This window comes from Giraffa tippelskirchi, chromosome 4 (assembly GCF_054371585.1).
Source record: "Giraffa tippelskirchi isolate mGirTip1 chromosome 4, T2T-mGirTip1v1.2.pri, whole genome shotgun sequence".
Taxonomy (NCBI): Eukaryota; Metazoa; Chordata; class Mammalia; order Artiodactyla; family Giraffidae; genus Giraffa; species Giraffa tippelskirchi.
In genome coordinates, this window is record NC_137278.1 from 210173108 (window position 1) to 210196497 (window position 23390).

The following is a 23390-nucleotide window of genomic DNA, read 5'->3' on the forward strand; positions in this document are numbered from 1 at the left end:
TACACTGAATTGTCTGCTTTAAAAAATCTGAATCTACTTGTTTTTCCCCCTGAACTAAGGGGGGCACCTACAATCAGGTTCGATTATGTGCCTTATGGTGAGCTTCGTCAAACACATGCTCAGGGAATTTTTGGTCCACCTCTGAAATTAGCCTAAATGTTGAGTTAGTACAGTCCCCAAATTGTCATTTACTTCTCTCCAGCGATTCAATTTATTCCAGGTGCTACTCATCCCATCTTCAGGATGACCCTGGAGACAGCCGTCGTCTGAAGGAAGAGCTGCAGGCAGAGTGAGGGCAGAGACCAGCAGGTACACACAACCAACCGCTCCTGCTGAAGGTTCGCCGTGTTTCAGCAATGGTTTATTATGATTTAGGAGGCAGAGAATTGCATAGCATATGGTCAATAGAAGCTATTTGCTGCTTTCATAAGCTATTTTTCATATCATTAATTTTTTGTATATGTTTCATTAATTTCAGGGTAATCCATATTCCCCTTTCCTGTGAAACACATCACTGCAGACCGAGACTCTTTCTGCACGTATCCAGGGAGGGCGATGCCATTGGCTGCTCTTGGTGTGACTAGTTGTCCAGGAATTCCAGAGCCATGACCCTCTCTCCATTAGCGTAGAGCCAAAGCAGCCCACCCCCATGTCCCTCCCCCGCCGTGCATTTGCTCAGTGCCCACTCTCACATTCCCGCTGGGTGCCAGGGTCTGCAGGAGGTGCTGGGCATACAGAGACAAACGGGACATGTCCTCACCCCCGTGAGCTCATGGCCATGAAGGAGACAGACAGATCGATTGCAATCCCCTAAGTGCTCTAGCAGAGGGTGGTCCAAAGTGTTTTGGGAACCCAGTGGAGGGGGCACTGAAGGAACCGGTTTAATCGCGTCTTTCTTTCCTTTGAGGGGAGATGGGTCATCGATCTCAGCAGGAAGCAGAGACAGGAAAACTCAACCCAGCAGAGCTCTTGGCATTTGGAAGAGTCTGAAATGAGGAATTAGCCTGAAAGGGAAAGTAACCCAGGGTCAAGTGTGGTGGGCGCTGACGCAGAGTTGACAAAGGAAATAGGACAGGGTTGGAGAGCGGGGGGGACTGCGGCTGGGGTGTGATGAGTGACTGGGCAGGGGGCCAGACATTCTCTGTCCCCCGGCTGCCCCTCCCCTGCCCATCTCTCTGTCCCTCACCGTCACCACACTGTCTGCCCGGTGGGGTGGGTCTAGTCCTCCTTGGGTGGAGTTTCCACGCTGTGCATAGAGGCTCTCCTGTTCCTTCTCTGCACCTGGAGAGGCAGAGGGCTCCCAGGAGGCTAAGGATGACGTGGAGACCCGCGCCAGCGTGAAGCGCCATCAGCCTGCCCTCTACCGCGTCTCCATCACCTGCCCTCCCAGCCTGGCTTCAGCCTCCTTGGCTGTGTGGCCTCCCTGAAGGTGCTGCTTGCTTCCCACTTGGAGGGGAGTCCCTTCAACCGATGTGTGCACAGCGCTCCTGGGGGAGCAGGCGGAGGTTCAGGCTGGGGTACAGAAGCAAAGGAGCAAAACAATCCGACTTCATGCGGCTTGCATTCTGTGCGGCTTGCATTCTGTGTGGCTTGCATTCTGTGCGGCTTGCATTCTGTGCGGGGACCTGGGTTGATAACAATAAGTTTACAAAAACAAAGTAAATTATAAACAGTGTTTTATTGGACAACAAATGCTAGGGAGAACAATCACACCTATAGGCGTGAGGTTTAGAGCGAGGAGGATGGCAGTTTTAAAGAGGAGGCTCCCGGAAGACCCCACCATGGAGCACAGGCTGGAAGGAGGGGACCGAGGGGAGAGACCCTGGGGCTATCTGGGGCAGGGAGGATAACCACAGAGATGCTGAGCTGGGAGAGTGTCCAGTGGGTTTGAACAGATGAGGGACCAGGAAGGGAAGGACCAGGTCAGGATGGGGGGGCAGAGTGAGATCCCTCCTTCCCCCTCGAGAGAAGGAGGCCCCGAGGAGGTCTGAGCCCTGCTCCATATCTGCCTGCACTTCAGAAGGTCAGCTTTGGCTCCAGGGATGAGAATGGGCTGTGGGAGCAGCGAGAAGCAGTGGGGGACCAGCTGGAAGCTTGGTGGCGACCAGGGGAGAGGCTCTGGGCTCTGAGTCTCCCAGAGTTCGCGGGTGGACTGCATATTCAGGACTTTGGTCTGAAAACAGGAGCAGTGGGGCTGCAGTTTCCCAATGCATGGAGGAGCGTGGGGTCAGGGAACGGGGGGCAGAGACACATGGGTGTGTGCATGTGGGTGCCCATCAGACGTCCCCAGGGATGTGGAGGAGGGAGATGGATGATCCAGTCTCAAGTTCAGGTGAGGGACATTCGGACACGGTCAGTACCTGGTGGCACTTACAGCTGTGGCTGGTAGACAGCGGGGAGAGCAGGCGTGGACATGGAAGGGGCCAGGCCAGGCAGGCATGGGATGGTCTAGCTTCTGGATGGGAGAAGGGGACGGAGAGGAGCTGACAAGCGATGCCCATCAGCCAGGATACACACGGCAGCAGTGATGCCCGGAGGCAGACCACAGACCTGGTCCAGGTTCCTGACCTGTAGGGTGGTGAGCAAGGCTGTCTGGGGTGGATGTCGAGCCACACATCCAGGGAAAAAAACCAGCACAGACACTCACTAAGCAACTGGGAAAAATGAGTTTCCCGGCTTTGGACTACTTATTGAGGGCAAAGACAACCTGGATGCTGGATCCAGGATCCAGTTCTGGATCCCAGAACTGCTGGACCTTCTAGGAAAAGGGGGCTCTGAGGTGCAGGACCGCGTGTTTGGAAGACGAACGTCACTCTATCAGAATCATGCCTGAGGCCAGCGCCGATTTCTGTCTGCGCCCACAGTCGTCCCTTTCAGCTGGAGAGAGCCACGACTCCCTTCTGTCTGCCGTGAATTCTGAAGTCTGCAGGCGGGCGTGCTCAGTGACTGAGAGAGACAGACTGTTTGCAGTTGTTGATTTGACACATGTGACTAAGTGTTCAATAAGTTATCTTTCAAATTACCCTGTCAAGCTCATCATGACAGGGGATAATGATAACATGGTTCTCAGAAGGAAGGGTGGGTGTTTACACTGAACAGCTGGCTGCAGCTGGCCCTGGGGTGTGGCCAGTGGACACGGAGACGGCTGGGAGAGAGCGTGCACCCGCCATCTGCAGCTAATCCTTGACGTGGACACGCAGAAAGCACGAGTTCACGGTTGCCCACAGAGAATGTGGCCACCAACCTCCTGACACAGGCTGCTCAAGTCTGGCATCCCGGGTGCTCTCATAAGGCTGGGTCAAGATACTAACAACATGTATCCATGTCTACTAACTTGATTGCAGAGGTAGAACCTTAACCTGGGGCCAAGCAACTAAACTCAGGTCTTCCAGCTTTTAAAACCCATGGCTTTGCGCCCACCCCTGTGCTGGATGCTGGGGGAAAAAGGAAAAAGAAATGATTGTAACGAGCATGAAATTTGAAGTCCGAGAGCTCTGTTTTCATCCTGTTCGGTACCATCCTGAGTCACCCCTTGTCACTGACTTTGGCAACCTCATCTGTGAAGTGGGTAATATATTACTATCTCCACCTCCCAGTGGGAAAGGGAGGTCCCTCTCTCAGTTCTTGCCTGGTCTGTGGGCCTGAGGATTGGTGCTTTGCTCAGGGAGGAAGCTCTCTCTGCTTTGCAGGCCAGTTCCAAATCCTCTTAGATGACAGAAGAGCTTCTTAAATCTTCTGATATAATGATCTGAAAACTGTGATTTTTTAAAAAAATAAATTTTGGGGGTCACATGGCATGTGGGATCTTAGTTCCCCAACCAGGGGTGGAACCTATGTCCCCTGCAGTGGGAGCACAGAGTTTTCACTACTGGACCACCAGGGAAGTCCCCGAAACGGTGATTTTTTTGTGGTTTACAAAACCGAGGCTATTCATTTAGCAAACATGGATGGACATCATTTTGTGACCATTTACTGAAGGGGTACCTATAGTTTTCTTTGAAATCTGTAAAGAGGTGTTTAGTTATTTCAATCATGTCAACTGATAAATTTTTTTTCTCTTTTTATGATGCAAAGTAGATTTACCTGCATGCACAATAATGAGGATTAGGATCCTAGATGAAAAGGAGAGCCGTCTTCTGTCAAAGGGAGACTTAATGCTGGAAAAGGGTGTGACAAGTAGGACTGTCAATGGATATGCTGCAGGGCCATCTCTCCAGCTGGCAGTCTCCGGGACCTGACAGACCGCCCTGTGTTCCTGCTCTCCCCACACCCATGCATGACGCAGCCAGCAGAGAGACACCAGGTCTCTGGGTTGGGCAGCTCCAGAGAGACATTTGTGAGGCTCTGGGGACCTTGTCATTGGCTGGACAGTGGTCTGTGGGAGGCAGAGCAGGTTTCCTGCCGGTGCAGAAGGAGCTGACTTTGTGGTTTCTGGGCAGGGCTTCCACCAGGAGACAAGCTGTAGGGAGGCTGGGGAGACAGACAAGGCATGACCCACGTGAGCAGAGGTAAGCGTGGAGGTGGACTCCGAGTTGATGTCGGTTCCCCACGTGTGATGTCATGAGATCAGCTGTGGATGCGTGATTGGTGAGGACATTTAGCAATTTCATAAAGGCTCCGTGTAGGCACCGCAAATTCCACCAGAAAGCACAGGACTGGCCATCTCCGCATGCTTGTCCTTAAGAAGCCTTCAGACCCACGGTAAACCCAGAGAGTCTGGCACTCCACTGCAGCCGCTGTGCTGGACGCTTTAGAAAGAGCAGCGACCACAGCGCATAATGCTTTTGGGGACTGCGAGGAGGGGAGTCCAGAGACGCTGAGAGGTTGAGTCAGAGGGGTTGAGGCTGGGCTGTGTCCTGCAGAAGGGATGAAGTGGGACAGAGGAGGCAGCTTTCTGTCCTGGACGAGGGCAGGCAGTAGGCCTCAGAGATGGGGATGGAGGAGGGGCGCGGGTTTGTGGGAATATCGGGAACTTGGTCTTGGATGTGTGGTGTCCGAAAGGCTGCTGGGACACTTGAGTAAGTCTGTCCAGGGACTGGCGGGATGGGCCTTAAGCCTGGAGGAGATTTCAAGGATGGAGATAAAGATCCGGGCACCACCCTCAGCAAAGAGATAGTTCAAATCATGAGCGAGGCGTGCTTTTCCAGGAAAGATGCTACCGAGTGTGCCAAGCTCTGGGCTACAGGCGATGCCGTGGGGAACACGCACGTTTACACACGAGAAGATGCTCATCTTGCTAAGAGCAGCATTTGTTAGTTGGGCACAGGGCCTCCCAGACAGACTCTCCATTTGTCAAACCCTCTTGCAACTAGATGTGCCCACAAGATCAACTTCGGAAAATAGGAGGAAAGGGGGAAAATATCACGCCTAGCTTTCAAAAAGTGCTTTCCATTTCTCATGCACTCAGTCCTGCTGGTTGGAATGCAACTCGAAACCTTTTTAGATCTCGAGCGAGAAGAGAAACCGCAAGTGGAGAAATACATTAAATGATGATCTCATTGTTGTGAAAGGCGCTCAGTCGTGTCCGACTCTTTGCGACCCCAAGGACTATACAGTCCATGGAATTCTCCAAGCCAGAATGCTGCAGTGGGCAGCCTTTCCCTTCTCCTGGGGGTCTTCCCAACCCAGGGATTGAATCCAGGTCTCCTGCATTGCAGGCGGATTCTTTACCAGCTGAGTCACATGGGAAGCCCACAAGGGATGATCTCATTATGAGACATTTATGTTTGGGTCTTTCAGGTATAACAGTCAATCTATACCCTAAGATATATAAGAGCTTAAAGACAGTTATGTCACAAAATTTGAGTGTGCTTATAATGATATAAATGACAGAAACCCATTCAAATTTGCCTAATTATTATTTTTAATAGAAAGGGAACATTAGCTCACACAACTCAAATGTCTAGGGGTAGAATTTCGTTCTGCCTTGGCTGTGTCAGGTCCTCAATGACAGTCATAAATTCCCAGGAGTATATGTAGACACCCCATCTTCAAGAAGTGAAGCTTAATTTTTCTCCCCATCTCCCTTGAGGAGGAGCTTAGGGTTTGCTTTCGAAGGACAGAGTGTGGAAGAGAAACCATAGCTTCACAGTGGAGTCAGAGGGATACACCACTTAGCCAAGCAGGGAAGGTGTCATTGTCCGAGATGTCAGGTGTACGCTGGGTACCTCCAGGCACCAGGTGAGGGGAAGGTCACTCTCCTCTGGGTTTTCCAAAAAACCCCTAAGCCCAGTCTAATCATGAGAAAATCATCAGACAAATCCATCCTAATTGGGACACGTTCTATGGGGTACCTGGGCAGAACTCCTTAAGAATGTCAAGGTCATGAAAAAACAGAAGAAACTGGGACTGTATGGCCCAGAGGGGACTGGAGAGACGTGACTCAGCGGTGAAAGCCATATCATTAGACATGAACCAGGGGAAGCTGGGGGAGGGGCACACTGGATCCTTTATTACATCTGTGCAGCTTTTCTGTAAACCTAAATTTATTCCCAAACAAAGTGTATTAAAAATGCCATTGGTAATTTATTTCTTCTCATCTCAGCTCATTTCCAGGCGAGCTTCCCCCAAAGGGTACCTCCACGCCCCCACCCTCTCCTGAGGCTGCAATATTCTTCTGTCAATCTGAGGACCCAGGGGACCCCTTTCGCCACAGCTCCAGCCTGGGGCCCCAGCCTTGCTTCGGATTGACCGCTGGGGGAGGCGTCCACGCTGAGCTAGGCGCAAGGGCTGGGGCTTGTGACGTCTGCTGGGTGGCCAGGCTTCCAGCACCCCGCCACATGGGCACCTCAGCACCAGGCAGGGAGGGCAGCCCGTGAACCGTAAGAGCTCAGAACTGAGGGGGGTCCCCCAGGGGACATCAGGGTGGTGTGCCAGGAGGGAGAAGGATGCAGGATGGGCCCCAGCTGTCCACTCCACCAGGAGGCTGACTGGTCAACAGTGACCCCAAGAAGACAAGGGTCAAGCCACGTCCTTCAGGGGAGTGGGGCCCTGAGGGGTGGGGCAGAGGCTGTGCAGTGCTGGGCTCAGGGCTGGTCGCGGGGACAGACAGCCAGGAGAACCCATGATGCTCTGGGGACATGTAGCCAATGGGTAAGATGAAAGCAAGACCTCACACGTGGTTGCCACATGCCGTGTGCTGTTCTGAGCACTCTCACCCATGACCCTAGCAATTCTCACAACAAACCTGTAAGTATAAGTAACACCATCATCCTCTTTTTCAGGCAAGAAAGTAGAGGCCCCTAGAGGTTCATGGATTTGCCCCAGGATGCTCAGATGGTCAGTAGCAGAGCCCTGAGCCCTGCCTGGTCTGCCTGGTATCCACATTCACCCTTTAACCACAGTGCTGCCCAGAGGGGAGCCACGAGGGAGCTTATCCAAGATCTTGGGGCAAAGCATCTATAAAGGGGAAGGATGGAGGTGCAAGAGAGAGGGGTGCAGGAGACACAGGAGGGGGGGACGGGGGTGCAGAAAAAGGGGGTGCTGGCGAGGAGTGGTTTGCACTGAGCAGAGTGAGCAGGGTGGCCAGGGCTCTGGGAGGCTCTTGGTGGCCCTTCCGGCTGCCTGGTCAGCAGGGTTGAAGGCCAGGCTCCCCGGTCCCTAGGGTTAGTATTTCTTGACCGCTGAGCCTGGTCTGGGTCCCAGAGGCCCATGAGTGAGGCCCCTGCTCTCAGTGCTGGGCCCTGTATTCTGTCTGGAGACGATGGCCTTCTGCAGTGTGCTCCAACTGCCCCCAGCACGTGGGCTCCTGGAGGGAAAAAGCTGTGGGTCCCAGTTCCATCTCCTCTGTCTCGGGATCCAGCCCTGCTCTGAAAAGGAGCCACAGCTGAGCTGCATTGGCTCAGGTTCCAGGACTCCCGTAAGGCTGGCCCCTGGTTGTTGGCGTTCAGTAGTTCAGTCGTGTCTGACTCTTTGTGACCCCCATGAACCACAGCATGCCAGGCTTCCCTGTTCTTCACTATCTTCTGGAGTTTGCTCAAACTCAAGTCCATTGAGTCAGTGAGGCTATCTAGCCATCTCATCCTCTGTCGTTCCCTTCTCCTCCTGCCTTTAATCTTTCCCAGCATCAGGGTCTTTTCCAATGGGTTGGCTGTTCACATCGGGTGCCAGAGTATTGGAGCTTCAGCTTCAGCAACAGTCCTTTCAATGACTATTCAGAGTTGATTTCCTTTAGGATTGACTGCTTTGACCTTGTTGCTGCCCAAGGGACTCTCAAGAGTCTTCTCTAGCACCACAATTCAAAAGCACCAATTTTTTTACCCTCAGCTTTCTTTATGGTCTAACTCTCACATCCGTACATGACTACTGGAAAAATCATAGCTTTGACTATTTGGACTTTTGTGGGCAAAATGATGTCTCTGCTTTTTAATATGCTGTCTAGGTTTGTCATAGCTTTCCTTCCAAGAAACAAGTATCTTATAACTTTATGGCTACAGTCACTGTCTGCAGTGATTTTAAAGCCCAAGAAAATAAAATCTGTCACCTCTTCCACTTTCTATTTGCCCCAAAGTGATGGGACAAGATACCATGATAGTTTTTTAAATGCTGAGTTTTAAGTCAGCTATTTCATTCTCCTCTTTCACTCTCATCAAGAGGCTCTTTAGTTCCTCTTCGCTTTCTGCCATTAGAGTGGTATCATCTGCATATCTGAGGTTGTTGATACTTCTTCCAGAAATCTTGATTCCTGCTTGATCTTCATCCAGCTCAGCATTTTGCATAATGTACTCTGCATAGAAGTTGAATAAGCAGGGTGACAGTATACAGCCTTGGAGTGTTCCTCTCTCAATTTTGAATCAGTCCCTTGTTTCATGGTGGCTATAGTCGGCTGTATTCTGTTCTCAGGAGTCACGGTGACCCATCCCAGGCAGAGACGCAGCTCAGCAGCACCCAGAGGGCCTGAATTCTTCTGCACTCCTGACACCCTAGGCTGTTCCTGTGTGAGGCCCTCAGCTCTGGGCCCTCACCAGATCCAGGAATGACGTATATATTCTATGAGCTTGTGCAGCTCCAGGCTGGGGCCCGTGTCCTAGGGCTCTGAGCGACTTAACCTCGCGTGGGGTGTCTTTCCTCCCTGGGGACCCCTTGGTGCTCACTCTGGATCTGGGGTCCAGTGGAGCCGAATCTCATTTTCTGTTGCTTTGAGATGTCAGACTGGCAGGGACCAGCAAGCTTGGGCCAACAGAGATGACATTTTCCAGCTCGTGGATATTTTTAATGCAAATTCAAGGAGCCATCAATAACGTCTACGGGGCTGATGCCTTCCGTCAAAAGCACATAATAAAACAAGCAACATGACAGAAACCACATCAGGAAATCAGTTCACTCACCACAAATTGCCACTTAACTTAGCAGCAGCAGCAGCAGCCTATGCAAGCACACAACAGCTGTCTGCCAGACGGCTTCCTGAAAATGGGCAAGGTGGGAAGCTGGGTCAGAGGGAGAAGATTCCAGAAAGCCTGGGTGGAAGGCCCAGTGCATTTCGGGTCAGACCCTCCTGGCTCTGGCTCCTGTTTGCATCAGGACCTGGAAGGCTTCCTGGAGGAGGCGGGCAAGACCTGCTGGCCTGAACCCACCATGTAAAATGTCACCCTCAACAAAGCTTCATAGCCACTGGCTCCCACTGAGAGCTGGGGTGGGGGGTGCACAGGGACTCCCCCTTCCTAGATCAGCATCTCCAGTGTGCCCCCCTGTGCCCGGCCTCAGCGCACAGCAGACAGGGGACTGCTCCAGGTGGGTGCCTCCTGCCGCAGACCGAAGGGCCGGGGGTCAGCATCTCAGTAGCCCTGGCTCAGTCCAGCCTCCTCCTGTGGCTGCCGCGTGCCACCTGCAGGACGGAGTCAGATGTGATGAGCAGCCTGTGTCCCTATTCCGGCTCCAGTTCACTTCCCTTGTTGTTTTATGAGAAATAGCTGTTTCTATGGACTGCAGTACATTCTTCTCGCTGCCCTCGCGAGGCCGGCTCAAACTGCTCACCGACATTCCCACCAGCCTGTGCAGCCGCTGTGCCCCGGATGGCCCTGCACCCCTGCTCACGGAACCATCTGATGAGCTCGTTGCTGAGCCGTGAATTTATTCCTCTCGCTCTGACACTCTCAAGTGCTTTGTTGTTTAGTTGCTCAGTCGTGTCCGACTCTTTGCGACCCAACCCCATGGGCTGTAGCCCATCAGGCTCCTCTGTCCATGGGATTCTCCAGGCAGGAATACTGGAGTGGGTGGCCATTCCCTTCTCCAGGGGATCTTCCCCATCAAGGGATCGAACCTGTGTCTCCTGCATTGCAGGCGGATTCTTCATCGTCTGAACCACCTGGGAAGCCCTCTAGTGCTTTGGGACCACAGCAAAGGCTCGCACTGCCATTCATCCCAAAAGGACATCTCGGGGGAGAAGGTGTGATGGGTTTGCTGACACTCAGGAGGGTGGTGGGACGTCTTCTCCAAGCCTAGCCCTCCTTCAGCCAGGGAACGGTGAAGCACGTGGCATTCTCATTACAGGGTGATCTCGACGGGAGGCTGTGTTTCAGGGTTTCTCTTGTGAGCGTCTGGGAGACGTTGTTCTTCCGATGGGAGTTCCTGGTGCTTTAGGAGCTGCCATTCTGCAGAGGCGGCGACCAGACGGGAAGTGACAGTTGGGACTGTCATCTCGTTGAAGCTCCTGGACAGCTTCACCCACGTGGTGATGGGCGATATGGGGGTGGCACTGGATTTTAGCCACGCGATATGTTATGTGTGTGTTGAACATTTTGTAAGTTTGAGAGTGGCTGGTCAAGCATAGCTTATTTTTCCAAAACACAGCAGCGGCTTTTCTGAACACAAGGCTTTTAGGCAGTGTTTTTAATGAATGATGGACCGTTTCCCCCGTCGTGAAGGACTGACATGTCTGGCTTCAACGCGTGCTGCATGCGGCTTCCATGTGTCTTTAAGTGGATCAGGCTGACCCGTTTCCCGGCTTCCCCATCTTTCCCCTGTGACAGCCTCCTGTCCTGACCCCATTCCTGGAAGCTGTCATCGCGAGCTGGCCGTGCACCCACTCTCGCTGTGCTCGCCAGGACCTGCTTTGACGCCGTGTGTGAGTGTGAGCGTATGAGTGTTTGTATTCGCTGGCCCTCTCCTTCCTACTCGTCCTTACTGAACCCCCAGCGTTCCCAGCGTGCGTCATGCTGTGTGTCTTCTCAGTTTATGTTGTTTTGCGTTTGAATCGTTTCTCCTGTTTCCTGCAAGGATAAGCCATTTGGGGCCACTTTCGTTTCTCCAGAGCTGAGCTTGGAAATGAAACTTTGGACTGAAAGCTGAGTCTGAGGTTTGTCAATGCCTCAGGTCACTGGGTTCTGAATCCATAGAGCCGAGAATCCCAGATATCACTTTTTCTCTCCATATTGCAGGCACTTTTTACATATTGGGCAATTTTGATGACTGGCCATTGGGAAGGTGGTTGCTTTTAATGTGAGTGTGTGTGCTGTATACATGTATGTGGTGTATGTGTGTGTACATGTATGTGCATGTCTGTGTACATGTGTACATGTGTGTATTTTTCCTGGGTGGTGTATTATGATAATAGTGCTTCAAGTAGGAGAAGAAAGAAATAGTTAAGCAATCAGTGATGTTTTACAGCAACAAAAAACACAAACCCCCTTGGAAGACTCATTTCCTGAGCCTATCATCAGCGGCTCTGATGGTAAAGAACCTGCTTGCAATGCAGGAGACCCGAGTTGGATCCCTGGGTTGGGAAGATGCCCTGGAGGAGAGCATGGCAACCCGGTCCAGTATTCTTGCCTGGAGAATCCCATGGACAGAGGAGCCTGACGGGCTACAGTCCATGGGGTCGCAAAGAGTCCCCCGAGGGCAGCTGCTATGGGTGTGTCCGTCCTGCCCTGCCCCCGACCCCACCTCCCAGTACAGGACAGGCCGGGAGGTGCCTGTAGAATGACCCACAAAGCGTAGCATCTGTGGTTCCAAGGGCGGCTGGGATGTTCCATTTGAATGGGGTGTGGACTTCCCTGGTGGCTCAGATGGTAAAGCATCTGCCTACAATGCAGGAGGCCCAGGTTCTATCCCTGGGTGGGGAAGATCCCCTGGAGAAGGAAATGGCAACCCACTCCAGGATTCTGGCCTGGAAAACCCCATGAATGGAGGAGCCTGGTGGGGCGCCCCCACCCCCCAGTGCTGGCTTGAGGGCTGTGCTGCTGCCAGGCCGAAGCTCGGCAGACTCTCTGCAGGACTGCAGCTGGACATTGCCCACCCCCGCCTTTCTCTCCGGCTTTACCTGACCTTCAGAGCTCAGGGTGCTCAGGCCCTTTGGCCTCCCAGTGTGTTAACACTGACCGTGACGACACCCCCAGTGGACACAGTCAGGGGGTTCTGATCGCCCAGGAAGCAGGGTGCCTTGCCCTTCTGGGTGATCGGCCAGGATGGCATCACGATTATGTATGTTTGACTTCATTATTGTGGGTTGTGTTTATCATTATCATTTGGATCATTCTCATTGGTCTCTATTTGCATGATTCTTGGTGTGTGATTTCTCTGACATGAACCAGTTCTCAGTTTGCCTGCTCCAGCTGGCTGTCCTTTGATTCCGTTCAATTCTGACACTAAGTGTGCAGATCCCACAGATTAAGGGCTCAGGCCCACAAATCAGCCCCCACTTCAGAGACCAGCCACAGAGGGGGTTTCCAGGCCGCTGACTGCAAACTGGGGGCTCCCCTGACTCCTTTCTCAGGGTCAATGATTTGCTAGAATGACAAAGAGAACTTAGAAAACACTTCACTTTTACTAGTTAATGATAAAGGGTCCAGTTGGTGAACAGCTGAGTGGAAGAGAGGCCCAGGAAGGGTAGGTGGGGGAGAGGGCAGGGAGGCACAGGCCCTCTGGGATGAGCACACCACCCTCCCAGCAGCTCCGGGTGTCTGCTGACCCCAAAGCTCATCACGACTTGTTGTCTAAGACTTTCTGTAGTCGGTCTCCAGCCACCTCCCCATCCTGGAGGTTGGTGGGTGGGGCTCAAAGTTCCAATGCTTAATCATGGGATCTACCTGTTAACCAGTCCCATCTTCATACTATCGAGGGGACCCCACCTGAGTTACCCTGTTAGCATCAACTCAGGGGTGGTACAGAGGGGCTTCTTATGAAAAACAAAAGATGCCCCTATCATTCAAGACACTCCAAGGGTTTTAGAAGCTCTGTCTGGAACCCAGGACAAAGACCAAATATGCATATATACATATGTGTGTGTGTGTGTGTGTGTGTGTGTGTGTGTGTGTGTGTGTGTGTACTGTTGTTGCTCAGTCGCTCAGTCATGTCCGACTCTCTGTGACCCCATGGACTGCAGCACGCCAGGCTTCCCTGTCCTTCACCATCTCCTGGAGTTTACTCAAACTCATGTCCACTGAGTCGGTGATGCCATCCAACCATCTCATCCTCTGTCGTCCCCTTCTCCTCCTGCCTTCAATCTTTTCCAGCATCAGGGTCTTTTCTAACGAGGCAGCTCTTTGCATCAGGTGGCCAAGGTATTGGAGCTTCAGCTTCAGCATCAGCTCCTTCTAATAAATATTCACAATTGATTTCCTTTGTGATGGACTGGTTGGATCTCCTTGCAGTCCAAGGGGCTCTCAAGAGTCTTCTCCAACACCACAGTCCAAAAGAATCTATTCTCCGGCATTCAGCCTTCTTTATTGTCCAACTCTCATATCCATACATGACTACTGAAAAAATCATAGCTTTGACTAGACGGACTATATATATATATATAAAATGAGCATTTTAATTAAAGTCTTTATCAAATTTGTTACAGTACTGTTTCTGTTTTATGTTTTGGTTTTTTGGCCACAAAGCATGTGGGATCTGAGCTCCCTGACCAGGGATCAAGCCCACCTCCACGCAATGGAAGGTGAGGTCTTAACCAGTGGACGTCCAGAGAGGTCCCCCAAATACGTTTTCTAACGTGCCGCGGTAAAACCTCCCTAAAATGTTACCGTGAGTTATGTGCTGGTTGTAAAGCGAGGTGTCCTCCTGGGACTGAGGTTTATCTGTACAGAAGACAAGATGTGTTTGGACTCGTCTTCCCTACCTCCCTGCCAGGAACACACATTTCAGCCCCTGTATCAACACCAGACCTGAGACCCCCTCCAATTCCCTAGGATCCCTGTGCCAAATGGCCCCATTCGTCAACCAGTCCCGAAAAATCGATAGCGAAAATGCTCGGTGAGATCTCTAAGCTCCCGCCAACCCTCTCCTCCCCTTCACGAATGAAGAATGGCCGTTGGGGAACATCGAACCTCACATAAGTCACATTGAGGGGGCACAAACCATTTGCCCAAGTGATCTAAAAAAAAACTACTTCTCAGCCACCTGCCCTCAGCTGGTCTCCTCTGACTGTTTTGCTCAATTGGCAAAACTGCTTTAAATTACACCATGGTGGGGCTCAACAGGCCTGCTTCTCCCCCCAAGTTTTTCTCCGAGTCCTTCTGCTTAAATTCTAATCAGACCGTAAAAAGGAAGGAAGGAGGGAGCCTCCCGTGCGGTGAGCCTGCCTCGGGGGCGACCGCTTCTAGTTCTGCAGGCGGAAGGCTCCACACAGACCCCACTGGGGCTGGCCATGAACCTGGACCTACCTTCTTCAAGCCCCACGTTCTTGGTTATTTTGTTTCTCTTGAAAAAAGTGGAGTGTTAGTCGCTCAGTCATGTCCGATTCTTTGGGACCCCATGGACTGCAGCACGCCAGGCTTCCCTGTCCTTCACCATCTCCTGGAGTTTACTCAAACTCATGTCCACTGAGTCGGTGATGCCATCCAACCATCTCATCCTCTGTCGTCCCCTTCTCCTCCTGCCTTCAATCTTTTCCAGCATCAGGGTCTTTTCTAACGAGGCAGCTCTTTGCATCAGGTGGCCAAGGTATTGGAGCTTCAGCTTCAGCATCAGCTCCTTCTAATAAATATTCACAATTGATTTCCTTTGTGATGGACTGGTTGGATCTCCTTGCAGTCCAAGGGGCTCTCAAGAGTCTTCTCCAACACCACAGTCCAAAAGAATCTATTCTCCGGCATTCAGCCTTCTTTATTGTCCAACTCTCATATCCATACATGACTACTGAAAAAATCATAGCTTTGACTAGACGGACTATATATATATATATAAAATGAGCATTTTAATTAAAGTCTTTATCAAATTTGTTACAGTACTGTTTCTGTTTTATGTTTTGGTTTTTTGGCCACAAAGCATGTGGGATCTGAGCTCCCTGACCAGGGATCAAGCCCACCTCCACGCAATGGAAGGTGAGGTCTTAACCAGTGGACGTCCAGAGAGGTCCCCCAAATACGTTTTCTAACGTGCCGCGGTAAAACCTCCCTAAAATGTTACCGTGAGTTATGTGCTGGTTGTAAAGCGAGGTGTCCTCCTGGGACTGAGGTTTATCTGTACAGAAGACAAGATGTGTTTGGACTCGTCTTCCCTACCTCCCTGCCAGGAACACACATTTCAGCCCCTGTATCAACACCAGACCTGAGACCCCCTCCAATTCCCTAGGATCCCTGTGCCAAATGGCCCCATTCGTCAACCAGTCCCGAAAAATCGATAGCGAAAATGCTCGGTGAGATCTCTAAGCTCCCGCCAACCCTCTCCTCCCCTTCACGAATGAAGAATGGCCGTTGGGGAACATCGAACCTCACATAAGTCACATTGAGGGGGCACAAACCATTTGCCCAAGTGATCTAAAAAAAAACTACTTCTCAGCCACCTGCCCTCAGCTGGTCTCCTCTGACTGTTTTGCTCAATTGGCAAAACTGCTTTAAATTACACCATGGTGGGGCTCAACAGGCCTGCTTCTCCCCCCAAGTTTTTCTCCGAGTCCTTCTGCTTAAATTCTAATCAGACCGTAAAAAGGAAGGAAGGAGGGAGCCTCCCGTGCGGTGAGCCTGCCTCGGGGGCGACCGCTTCTAGTTCTGCAGGCGGAAGGCTCCACACAGACCCCACTGGGGCTGGCCATGAACCTGGACCTACCTTCTTCAAGCCCCACGTTCTTGGTTATTTTGTTTCTCTTGAAAAAAGTGGAGTGTTAGTCGCTCAGTCATGTCCGATTCTTTGGGACCCCATGGACTGTAGTCCACCAGGCTCCTATGTCCATAGGATTTCCCAGGCAAGTATACTGGAGTGGGTAGCCATTCCCTTTTCCATGGGTGTCTCCCTGACCCAGGGATCGAACCTGGGTCTCCTGCACTACAGGCAGATTCTTTACCATCTGCGCCACGAAGGCTCTCTCTTGGACAGATTGTAAATGTGGCTTTGAGGGTCCCTGAAGGAGGGGCCTGATCACCATTCCCACAGGGAGGCTGCTGAGAGTGGGGTGGGCAGCCCCCCAGCTCCAAGCTTTCCTGAGACCACTCCTGGCTTGAAGCCCATCCCCCACTCCATCCTTGACCATCCACGCCAAGATGTGAAATGTTCCAGGGTCTGGGAAATCAGGTCTCCTGCCCTCTTGAGTCTCAGCAGGTGATCAGACAGCCCTCTGGGACACAGCATGGGGAGTCACAGGAGCCCGAGGTCTTCTGTCCCCAGTCTGGGCATTTCTCAGGTCAGCCCCACCTCTTGCCCTACAGGGTACTCTCCAGAAAACCCTCCACTCCAGGGCTGACTGTCCCAGGGTAACCCTCAGGACTCATCATTAAGGCCAGTCAACATAACGCCTGTGAGGTTTTATCCTGAGGATCCCTCTATAAACTTAAAGAACTATGGTTCAAATGTTTCCAAAATAAAAAAGGGACTCACAAGGACCCTAGATATTCCTACCACTCAAAACAGCTGGTGAAAGTTCGGAAATTCAATTATACTTGGTCCTGTATCAAGGGGCAGACGAAAATTTAATTTGCTTCAACATTTCATACGGTTCCTACGAGCTTCTTCTCTGCACCAAGGGAAGGAATACAACAATAACAGTTCATATTTGCCAAGGGTTTTATCGTCACCAAAATGCTGTGGCCACCTCTGAGGTCATGATGTCTGTGACACCACAGAAGGCAGGTTTAGGGACTTGTCCTACAGAGGGGTGGGGTGGGGAGGAGGTGATATGGTAGAGGTCACCCAGACCCAGGCAGATCCAGGGCTTAAGTTGTGACCTCTGGTCTATTTATCTCCTTGGTCTCAAGGAAGTTATAGGATCTGTTGATAAGGCATTGAGTGCCCATTTTAAAAGATAGAGATAGAGGGGACAAGTTCTTCACCAGGAAGCCAGGGAGGGCTGAGCTCCAGAGAAAGACGTTGGGAGGAGCTGGCGCTGTGCTCACTGGGAGGGGCTTCCTGAAGCCACTCCCCACCCCCACACACCACGCTCTCTCTTCTCCACCTGCCTTGCGGGGCTACACAGCCCCCCAGCTCTGGACATGGGTGCCTGGGCTCAGAAGCCTTCCCTCCTCTCCACTGACTGTCTGCTTAGACCCACTCCAGTCACCCCCCAGCCATCACTCCGACCTTCGCCCCTTCCTGATTGTAGTGTTCACACCCTGGGAGAGTTTGCAGAGGGCAGGGCGGTCTGGGTAGGGGCAGAACCTCAGGTGATGGCACCCCCAGAGTGGCTGGAAGTCCAGGGGTGAGCCCTCCCCAGGCTTCCGGCTCCGAGGGCATCGCTGAAAGATGGTGAAGGCCACCCCAGCGTGTGGCATTCACAGATGCGAGAAGTTGGTGTTGCTGTGCTGAGTCCATTTCTTCACATGATCTGCCTCATGGGGGCAGGCTCAGTCTGGCCTGCACCCGGGGCAGTCCCTACAACGGCCTCAAGCAGGTGGACTCCGCTGTCCAGCCAAGGGAAGTGTTATGGCCTCGAGAACATGAGCTCCAGAGGTTGGGATGCCCACTTCCTCTCCATCACAGGGGCTCCACAAGTGTTCACTGGGTGAATGGGCTTCTCAGCCAAGGAGACCCAGACGGAGGTTAACTAGCGAGGGAGTCTTGGACCTTAGTGCTTGAAGGCACCGTGTTCTCACCAGTGAATTTGGGATCATAAACCACTGGTTATGGTGTAAACTGTGTCAACCCCCAAATTCCCATGTTGGAGCCCTAACCCCAAGGACCTCAGATGTGACTATGTTTGGAGAAAGGTCCACGTTAAAATGAGGTGTTTAGGGTGTCCCCAGTCCAATGTGACTGGTGTCCTTATAAGCAGAGGAGACTGGGACACAGACAAATGACCACGTGAGGACAAGGAGGAGACAGCTGTCTGCAAGTCCAACAGAAAGGCCTCGATGGAGCCAACTCTGCTGACCCCTTGGTCTCCAGCCTCCAGAGTTATGAGAACAGGCATTTCTGTTGTTTGAGCAGCACGTCTGTGTGGCTTGTTACAGCAACCCTGGGACATGAGTCCAGCGCCTTGCAGGGCAGTGGTGATAGTTCAGTGATGCCACCTTGTACCACGTGAACTGTGGTTGCCGTTGAAGGGGGGTTGGAGATGGTGAACACAGCGTGTCCCCACCTCCACCCCAGGCTCTGGCTCCCCTGGGGTGGTGTCTGTCTCTGGGCCTTCCGTCCATATCGTCTGACCACCCCAGCGCTGCCTCCAGTGGGAGGAGGCTCTTCAGCAAGAAAACCAGCAATGTCCTCCTAGGAGACCTCCGCTGTCCTGTTCTTTGCAAACACTGTTAAACCCTAGAATATTCATTTACTTCAAGTCAGTGCCATGATTTCCAGAAATTAAACGCTGATGTCAAATGCACTGACCCTCCCAACAACCAGCCTGGCTACGATGCCAACAGAACTGGTGGGCGAGGGGGGTACTGCGTGGGTTCCTGGCACCGCCCTCTCTTTGGGGCTCCTCTGATCATTGCAGGTCGATACGAATGATGCTGTGATGATGCTGATGTCTATCATTCTTGCTGCGCTCGGGTACCTTGCCTGCGTGGCTCGCATCCTTTTGTGTAATCCTTGCTGTGATCGTAGGTGCTGTTCCCCTCTGACCTGTCCTCCAAGTGAGGGGCTCTCCCAAGGTCACACAGCTTAGAGGGAGCCTTGCAGGACCAGGGCCGGCTTTGCCGGGCTCCAGAGCCGCCGCCCTTCCGCCCAGTGTCACCAGATGCTGACTTCTCATTAATTTGCTGATTAAGCCCTGCTAGTCGGTGTGTTTTCACCTTGCATCAGCCTGCTGAATGGGAAGATCCAAACCGTTCGGGCCATCTGCTCCTGAAATCTGTCCCATTAGCTTCCCTTCAACTCTGCATCCATTCCCATTGGTGGGGGCAGTGGGGGTGGGTGGGGTGGGTGGGGAGCAGAACCCAGCCTGCATCCCTGATGGCCGGCCCTTCCCCTCAGAGAAGGCCTCTCCGGGCTCAGGTCAGGCCTGGTTGGTTGTTAGGGACAGAAAGTGGCTGTCAGCTCAGCAAGGGGTGGTTTGGAAGGGTCCAAGTCCAGGATCAAGGAGCAGTTCCCGGGGCCTGGGGGCTGGGCCGGGGGCTCCGCTCTCCCCACAGGCCATCCTCTTTGCTTGTGTCTGTGGGTCAGCTTCACCCTCCCTCCTGTGCTGATGTCCTCATCCAGGCTGGAGGCCAGCAGCGGGGGCAGGGGTTCTGGGCTCCGGCCTCTGGAGCAGGTGCAGGGCATGAGCTTGCCTGGGAGGCCCTGTGCTGGAGTCACTAGGCACCTCCTCGGCCAGGGCCTCCACGGTCACCACCCTCCCGGGCCCTTGGCCGTCTCACTACAGCTCGTCCCGGGGGGTCAGGGCCACGTCAGCTCCAGGTCACCTCTCTTGTTCTTGTAGAGGCCTCCCCTCTATACACTGGTCCCAAAAGAGCCCCGGATCCCTGGGTGGTGGGCATAGCCACACACAGGCAGTTCCTTCCCCTCAGGGGGCCTCAGAACTCTTGGCACCCTGATCTGTGACCTCTATCTTGGCAGGTGTTCCTGAATGTGTCTAATCTCAACCTCCAAGAATGTTCCAGCATCTATCCCCCAAGACGCCTCCTGGTCCCCACGCTCAAAGTTGGGCCCTTTCTTAATCTGATCTCTGCTTAGGCCAGCCAGTCACTCTCAACTGGGGGTGTCCAGGCCCCCAGGGAATGTTCTGAAACATCTGGAGACATCCTGAGGGTTACGCCTGGGGAGCTGCTCCCGGAGCAGTGGGTAGGGACTGGGGTCGTGGTCAGCTCTCCGCAGCGCCCGGGACGGGCCCTATGTTAGGAGCACTGGGGCGGAGAAGCCCACGTGGATTCCCCCAGGGCTTCCTGGTCCCCCACGGGGCCAGAGCAGGTGCTGGGAGAGACGTGAGCTCTCATTTGAATTTTTTGTGCATATCTGTTTTTTATCCTGAAAGTGCATGATCTTTATAATGAAAAAAATAGACGTTATTTTAGAAATTAGAGGAAGATGCAAACACCATTTGCTTATCATTCTGACACCCAGGTGTGTTGTTTCTACGCCTGAGCCCACACCTGAGTGGGCGGAGCCCAGGGTGGGTGGAGCAGCTCTCTTGACCCCCGAGTTAGGATGTCCCTGTCGGCATGTGATAGACGGGGCCCCAGGCCTGCCGCCCTCTCCCTCATCACGTCTGCTGGAGGCCTCAGGACCTCTCGCAGCTCTGATGACTCACAGCCTAATGACCTCGAGGAGCCCGGCCTGACCCACCAGGTGCTGCCCTCGGGGCTCATCGAAGAGGGGCTCACAGGGGTGCTGAGCCCAACACCCCATGTTGGGTGCTGAGGACGTGACCTCATCCCCTAGTACGATGTGGGCAGGACAACTGCCAGGTGCTGGCAACCGACCCTCTGCCCCAGGACACTGAGATCCCACCCCTCTGGAGGACACTTGGGACACCCCCGAGTCCACACTGACCCTGGTGCGCCCCAGTAACGGCCCTGTGCTCTGTGACTCCAGAAAAGAGTGTATTAGGTGGAAGTTGCTTTCACCCTTGATTAGCTCACGTGAATAATTTCTCTGAACCTTGAGGCCAAGGTCTTCTGTGCTGGAAACTTACCGGGAGGATAGGCCTGAAGGTGAATTGGTGTCGTGATAGCAGACAGGCAGGAGACCCCTTTCCTCCATGAGACTAATTGCTATTGGTCCTACGGAGTTTGCCGCCCACCTTGTTCCCATGGTTATGTTGTGACTGATGTAAATGTGAAACACTACCAGACTCTCACTAGTGGTGGCCTTAGGGCATAAGATGGCTCAGAAACTCCCTGCCTGTAACACCGTCTATTTTAACTTCCTGCTGCCGACATGCCTCCTGCAAATGGCATTGGAGGCTGGGAGGGTCGTTTGTCTTCAAGGTTGGTGCAGAGAAAGACGTTTGACCACGAGGCTGAGACTGCCTCCCCATCCCATGAGCTGGTCCAGTTCTCCTGCTCCCCTCAGGGGAGCCCTCAGAGCAGGGGCTTTCAGGACCACCCCCAGCAGACATAAGGGACTTCCAGACCCCCTGCATTTCTGTACTGTGTGCACCCACAGACACACCCACCCTTCTCGGCATGCAGAGGAAGCGAGGTCCCACCAGTCATCCATCGAACCTGCGTTCTCAGTAATTCAGTTGTGTCTGACCTTTTGCGACCCCGTGGACTGCAGTCCTCCAGGCTTCTCTGTCCATGGGATTTCCCAAGCAAGAATACTGGACTGGGTTGCTTTTTCCTGCTCCAGGGGATCTTCCCAACCCAGGGATGGAAACTGAGTCTCCTGTGTCTCCTGTGCTGGCAGGCGGACTCTTTACCACTTGAGCCACCTGAGAAGCCCCCGCCACCCACTGACCTGCGGCCAAATGCATGATGAGCTCCTGCAGGGAGCCGGGTACCCTCCAGGCACCGAGGCTCAGAGACGCAGAGGTGGCACCTGCCTCCTGGAGGTCATGGTTGTGAAGGGAAACCCAAGGGTGAGGCCTGGACCCTTCCTGGTGCTCTGTCTCCTGTTAGGGAGTGCGGATTATCTGCCTGCCTCATTCCCAAAGGCTTTACTTTTCTTTAAAGTCATAAGATGGTCATTAACCATCAATAATTGAAAACTGGATCTTGAAGACATATCTGCACCGCCATGTTCATTGCCAGGACAGGGAAGTGACCTAAATGCCCAAAGAGGGATGTGTGGACCGAGAAGATGTGATATACACACACAGAGGAATGTTATTTACCCATAAAAAAGAAGGAAGTCCTGCCATTTTTTATAACATGGATGAATATGGAGGAGGACACGATGCTGAGTGAAATAGATCCTGCGCGATCTCACTTACGTGTGGAATCTAAAGTGGTCAGACTCACAGAGGCAGAGTGCAGAATGGTGGGGGAGGGGGCTGAGCAAGGGTGGGGGTTGTGGGAAGGGGAACCAGAAGGTGCTGGTGAAAGAGAGATCTCAGCTGTGCGAGATGAGTGAGTTCCGGGAGCTGGGGGTGGACCTCAAAACCTGGTGCTTTTAGTTAATATGCTGTTTCGTTAACTGAAGATTCTACTAAGAATGCAGATCTTATGTTAAGTGTTTCTCTCTCTCTCACACACACACACACATGAACATAATAAACAGGGCGGGAGGAAAATTTGGGAGGTGATGACTATGCTTACAGCATAGATCGTGGTGATGGCTTCAGGGTGAACACATCTCCAGATTCCACGGGCCATGCACATAAAATATGAACTGTTTTGTATGCCAGTCATACCTTAATAAAGGGTTGAAGCCATTTAAACCCTTTGTCTGTGATTTCTGGCGCAGAAAAACTATGGTTTGCTAAACCTTGTCAAGACGGAAGTGGGTGCTAACCCAGACTGCGGGCGGGGGCGCTGTGCGCACCCTGAGGAAGTGGGGTCCGCCCAGCCTGGGGCCCCCACGGGAGCTTCCTGGAGACACCCAGACTGGGTCTTGCAGGAGGAATGGGGTCAGTCTCTGCTTCGGTTTCCGTTTGATTTGCCGGGACCCCTCTTCCAATTCCATCAGGGCTTCGGTATTGAGGGCCAGCTTGGGGATGGGACATACCTGCTTCACTTTCAAGACTGGCTTCTCCACAAATCCCCTTTAGAGGCCACCACGCATTTGGACGGGATCTAGTCCTCTCTCCGTACCTCCACAGCCTCGTGCATCCTTCCCTTAATCACTAGGCTCACACCCGTTTTCTTTTTAACATCTAAACTGCAGCGGGTGGGCAGGGGGCCCAGGGCCCAGCACGGAGCCCACCCAGCTGCTCATAGACCTGCCACCAGAGGACAGGAATTTCTAGGCCCCGAGGCTTCGTGAGCCCTGCTCTTGACATTCATCAGCTTGAGAGAGAGGGCTGGATGTGGTCAGGCAGCAGGAGTAGAGACCGGGGTGGGTGGGTGGGGGCTTCGGGGCTGGGGGGCCAGGGCAGGCTGCAGGCCTCTGCTCCTCCTGGGGCCTCTTGAGCACCGTCTGGAAGGGTGGACACTCAGGACTTTCCGTCTGCCTTTAATTGAGCCCATGCTTTTAGCATCTCGAAT

The 23390-nt window shown here is 52.9% G+C and overlaps 1 non-coding gene across 1 annotated transcript; it reads left to right on the plus strand.

Moving 5' to 3' along the window:
- The first annotated feature begins 11987 nt into the window (after positions 1 to 11987).
- Positions 11988 to 12059, plus strand: TRNAC-ACA (transfer RNA cysteine (anticodon ACA)). The gene has a single exon. It is a non-coding gene; the product is annotated as a tRNA-Cys (tRNA).
- Positions 12060 to 23390: the final 11331 nt, after the last annotated feature.